Below are 5,202 nucleotides of genomic sequence, written 5' to 3'. Positions count from 1 at the left end.
ACCAAGAAATAAATACAGTTGAATTCAGTATCTCGAACAATGATATCTAATATACCAAGGATATGTTGAAGGAATTTAGAAGTCCTGACTACTTTTTCCTTTTGTATTTTATTCTTAATATAGTGAATCTTAGGATTTCTTGATTTTTTGAGTCCCATTCAGTTCGAGATAATGAATTTCGCAGTTCATAAAATTTTTTTTCAGAAACATATACAAGTACCATATCTCCTCTTTGACACTGGTAGGTCCTGTCTTGATTGAATATCTACAAAAAAAAGAGGGGAGATAAGTGTCGGAACAAAAAATCAATTCATAACTGGACCTTATATTAATATTTTATTCACTCACATTTATAACAGCAATGCCATACCACTTACCATATAATCCCTATTAACGGCCCCGAGCGCTTAGGAAATTGCGATTCGGGGGTGGTTATTTTGGTATTCTCTTTGTAATATTTAATATCATATCTTAACTTCAAACAAGAGGCCCAGGGGCCACAGCGCTCACCTGAACACATCGGGCTTGAATTTACTCCCCCCGCCCCCCCCCCCCCTCCAGGCGGTCATCATTTGAACAAACTAGAATCTACACTACCTGAGGATGATTCCATATAAATATCACTAATCATAGCTTTGAAGTACTTGAAAATAAGATTTTAAAAGGTTTCCCTACATATCCTTATGTAAAACTTGGGTCGGCCATTTTGGCCCCGACTTAGCCCCGGGGGTCATGATTTGAACAAACTTGAATCTGCACTTCCTGAGGATGATTCCACATGAGTTTCATCTTTCCTGGCCCAGCGGTTCTGGAGAAGAAGATTTTTAAAGATTTTTCCTATATATTCCTATGTAAAACTTGGGTCGGCCATTTTTGCCCCACCCTTGCCCCGGGGGTCATGATTTGAATAAACTTGAATCTACACTACCTGAGGATGATTCCACATGAGTTTCATCTTTCCTGGCCCAGCGGTTCTGGAGAAGATTTTTTTAAAATGCCATTACTTTTTAACAAATGAATGATTATCTCCCCTTTGAAAAGGGCATGGCCCTTCATTTGAACAAACTTGAATCCCCTTTACCCAAGGATGCTTTGTGCTAAGTGTGGTTGAAGTTGGCCCAGTGGTTCTTGAGAAGAAGTCGAAAATGTGAAAAGTTTACAGACAGACGGACAGCTAGACGGACAGACAGACGGACGCCGGACAAAATGTGATCAGAAAAGCTCACTTGAGCCTTCGGCTCAGGTGAGCTAAAAAAAAATTTAAAAAAATAATAAATTCAAAGAATCTGCAAAATAATGTTTAACTTTACTTTAAATGAAGATAATCCACCCAGGTATGCTAAATGAATCATTTTCCACCAAGAAATTGGATAATCAACAAGTTTCATTTTCAATTCCTTCAATATTTTGCAGACTTTTGATACTATTTTTGTCTTTCGATCTAGATAATTTAAATCACTGTACAGGGGGCCCTTGTTTCCTGACAATTGATTGATGATTGTATACTGTTTAACGTCCTTTTCCAGAATATTTCACTGATATGGAGACGTCACCATTGCCGGTGAAGGGCTGCAAATTTTGTCCTATACTCGGCATTCAGGACCTTTGAGCAGGGAGGGATCATTTCCTGCCAACACCTACTGACAAACGACACCTCAGTTTATACGGTCTCATCCGAAGGACCACCCCATTTAGTCGCCTTTTGCGACAAGCAAGGAGATACTAAGGACCTATTCTAACCCTGATCCCCATGGGGCAATTGAAAAAGATCTAAGGGGGCGCCTATAGGGGCAGGGCGGTTAATAGGGATTTAATGGTAAGTTAAAATTAACAAGATGTCCAGGTGCTATATTGATTATATAAGTTCTGTGACTTGGAAAAAAAGCAAATATCAGTTGAGTATTGAAAAGCTTATGCATGCACATGTACTTGCCTTAGTGGTCCTAGTGATGATTGATTTGAACTAAATTTAATCTACACTTACTAAGGATGCTTACATATGATTGTAACCAACTGTGACTTTTTCCCCTACTAGCTTGAATTTTCATTGTGGCTCCACCCTACCCCTGGGGGTATTGATTTAAATTGTGGTTCTGGTGAAGATGAAAAATGAGAAATGTTTATGACAACGTGAACGATGAATGACAATTGACAAATTTCGATTAGAAAATCTCATTTGAGCCTTTGGCCCGGGTGAGCTAAAAACTGCATTGATGTTTATACTTGCTTTTTTTATCTGTTGGAAAACTTGCTGTGCACAAAGAGTCAACCCCCCCCCCCCATCTACACCAGAAATGACATCTTCTGAGAGGATAGATACGATCTAAAAAAAAAAAGGGGAATTTAAATACATAATTTTCTAATTTATATGAACGTGATGAATATACTTATTTATTGAAACCAAATGAATATCAGATTAGTTTATATCTTTTTCATGCCAATTTCAAATACTTATTTTTTTTTTTATTTTGGAATAGAATTAAAAACATTTCAGGTACTTTCCCCTCAAGAAAGAAAGATTATACGTTTACTTTTAAGTTTTTTTAATTTGTAGAATACAATTACATGTATAGTCAATTACCTTCTTTTCCCAATTCTTCAGTTCTGGAGGAGGTGGTCCTCCTCCAGTCTTTCTGAGCTCAGCTTTCCTATAAAATATTTAAGAAGGATCATTTTTATACTTTTATCCTGATGTAAATACTGATTGTTCAATGACATATGATCAAATTCATAAAGCCATAGGGGCTGTATGGTAGATTTGATCATGTACTAACCTGTATTTACATGTCGATAGATGTTTAAAAATGGTACTTTTTTAATTTATATTCACAGTTCTGATCAATTATAATAAACTTTCTAAATAACAAAAAAGTATACAAATTACAAACTATAACTTTAAGCAGATTTCATGTTTCTGTGCTTCTTCATTAAAGAAGAAGGTACACTTTCAATACAAATTAAGCCCAATATTTTTCGAAAATATGAAAGTGATATAAGAAATCAAAATTCATTCTTTCTTAATCGTAGGAATTCCCTGCATTCAGAATATTCAAGTCGTTTTTCTCAAATGATCTCCTTAATGCTAATTGTGACGTCATTAACTTGCGCATTTTCCCGTATTTTCTTAAAAAGTTGCAGAAGACCTCAATTTTCAGTGGAATTTTCTTTTAGAAAACATACTTTGCCACCGTCGCCCGGAAAGATTTTGAGATATGTGATTTTTCATAGCAGTTTACATAATATATCCAAGAATTAAAGTGGGCGACGGTGGCAGACACTATTTTCTAAAGGAAAATTCCCACAAAAATGAGTCTTTTAGGGCCTTTTTGCATTGAACTTCGAAATGCACCAAATTATTGACGTCTTACTTCCAGAAATGTCCTCCTTTATGCCATATTCTTTCATGATTTATCATATTCATCTACTCAAGTATTGTTAAAGCCAATTTCATTACCTGTTGAGAACATTAAATGTTTAGGGCACATTCAAGCTCAAACTGTACCTTCTTCTTACACCAATCAACCAAGCAGCTTTGAAAAGATTGGCCAATTAGCAAGGGCGCTACTGAACCTGCTTAATGCAATTTATTAAAACCTGTAAGCCAAAATGAGAAGTGCCGAATGACAGGCAAGGCTAATGGTCAATACAGATACAGTAGCTTTCTGTATATGCAGTGACAGTACAATACATTTTTCCCTATATAACTAATCTAAGTATTTCATCAGTTCTTGATAGTTATTTTGCCCAATTAAATAACATTTTGTTACATGGACTGACCCATCAAACTTGAACTGATCTATTTTTTTTTCTATTTTATTGTTCTCCTTTTTATTTTGATTGCATGGTTTTATTTTTTGTTTCCATTCCAAAGAATCCCAGCTTTGTTCACATCATTTTACATTATTTATATACATGTATATTCTACCAAATGATATCTTTATTTGGTAAAATAACTGCCTCTTACATGTACCTGTTGGCCTCCTTTTTCTTGGTATGGCTCTGGATATCCTGCCATTTTTTCTTCACGTCCTTGACTGCTCTGATGCAGGTGGAGCTTGCATTAACCCTACATTTTAATTACAATATTTAAAATAAAACATAAAGCTTTTGTCAACTCAAAAACACTATACTCCAACATAACTTACTTCAAGTTTTGATGATTGCATGTTGATGATTGATTATACTGATGTAAGCACAGGCGCTTGTTTCATACAGTGAGCTTAGTTTTCTACTATATAATAACACTAACAGTAGAAAACTAAGCTCACTGCATGAAACAAGCACATGTGGATATAAGCTAATTTCTTCTTTACTATTTTTATCTGTTAAAATTATTTTACTAAATTTCCCGTTCATAAATTGACGTCTAGCTATTTAAAGTTCGGTAAAAATATTGAAAAACGATTATGATTGTTGAACAAATGATTTTTTTAAATAACTGTAGAAATGTATTTATAAATGTTGCTGACAGTATCAATGTCCTTTAGTACGATCGAGATACCTTTCAGTTATGTCAATCCAGACTTTCTGTTTTGTGTGGATTGTAAGCGCTGGGCTAAACTTCCCTCGGATTACAGCCCATCGCTCAGAATCTGTGACGAGGTCCACCAGCGTCTCAATAGCTACCTCGGACCAGTTAGCTTTCCTCTCTTCCATATTGCGATGATTGTTGACATAAATCGTCTGCTGTAACTACAGTTACCTCCTTTGTCAGAAGAGTTCCAATAAGTTGATCGTAACTCGTCGGTCGTAAGTGCTACGTTTACGATAGGTTTAGTGAAACGCTCGTTTACGTGTACGTGTGGCGATCGTAAACGTTATCGTACGTTTACGATTTGCGATTTGTTAGTGAAACGGTCGCCTGGGTCGGTAAGACAATAATTTCTCAAGATAAGCTTTGTAAGGATAAGTATCCGTCCCCGGAGTTATTTTTCCATTCAGACTGACATCGATTTCCGTAAACATGGAATGTAAGATATTATTCACGGGACTCGAAGTGCTGTTCGCCCCAGTCAGATTACTTCCATCGTCTTTGGTAAATTTACATACCATTTGTACATAGGTTTGAGATAAATCCAGATAGTGATCTCCTTGTCCTTTGATTTCAAATTCGATGGGAGCGGTGTCGGAATCTAAAGTACTGGAAATGGGGTAATATTCTTCCCATTTCGAGTCGTGTAAAGCAATATTAGTCGGAGGGAC

The 5,202-nt window shown here is 36.0% G+C and overlaps 1 pseudogene; it reads right to left on the bottom strand.

Annotated features, from left to right (window-relative positions):
• Positions 1–2,055: 2,055 nt before the first annotated feature.
• LOC134283535 (nuclear apoptosis-inducing factor 1-like) lies at positions 2,056–4,863 on the bottom strand (annotated as a pseudogene).
• Between the last annotated feature and the right edge of the window lie 339 nt (positions 4,864–5,202).

The sequence above is a fragment of the Saccostrea cucullata genome, unplaced genomic scaffold (genome assembly GCF_032062105.1).
Source record: "Saccostrea cucullata isolate Sc308-1 unplaced genomic scaffold, CSIRO_AGI_Scuc_v1 ctg5236, whole genome shotgun sequence".
Lineage (NCBI taxonomy): Eukaryota > Metazoa > Mollusca > Bivalvia > Ostreida > Ostreidae > Saccostrea > Saccostrea cuccullata.
Note: the sequence above shows the minus strand (reverse complement) of the source record. Positions and strands in the feature narration are given on the sequence as shown.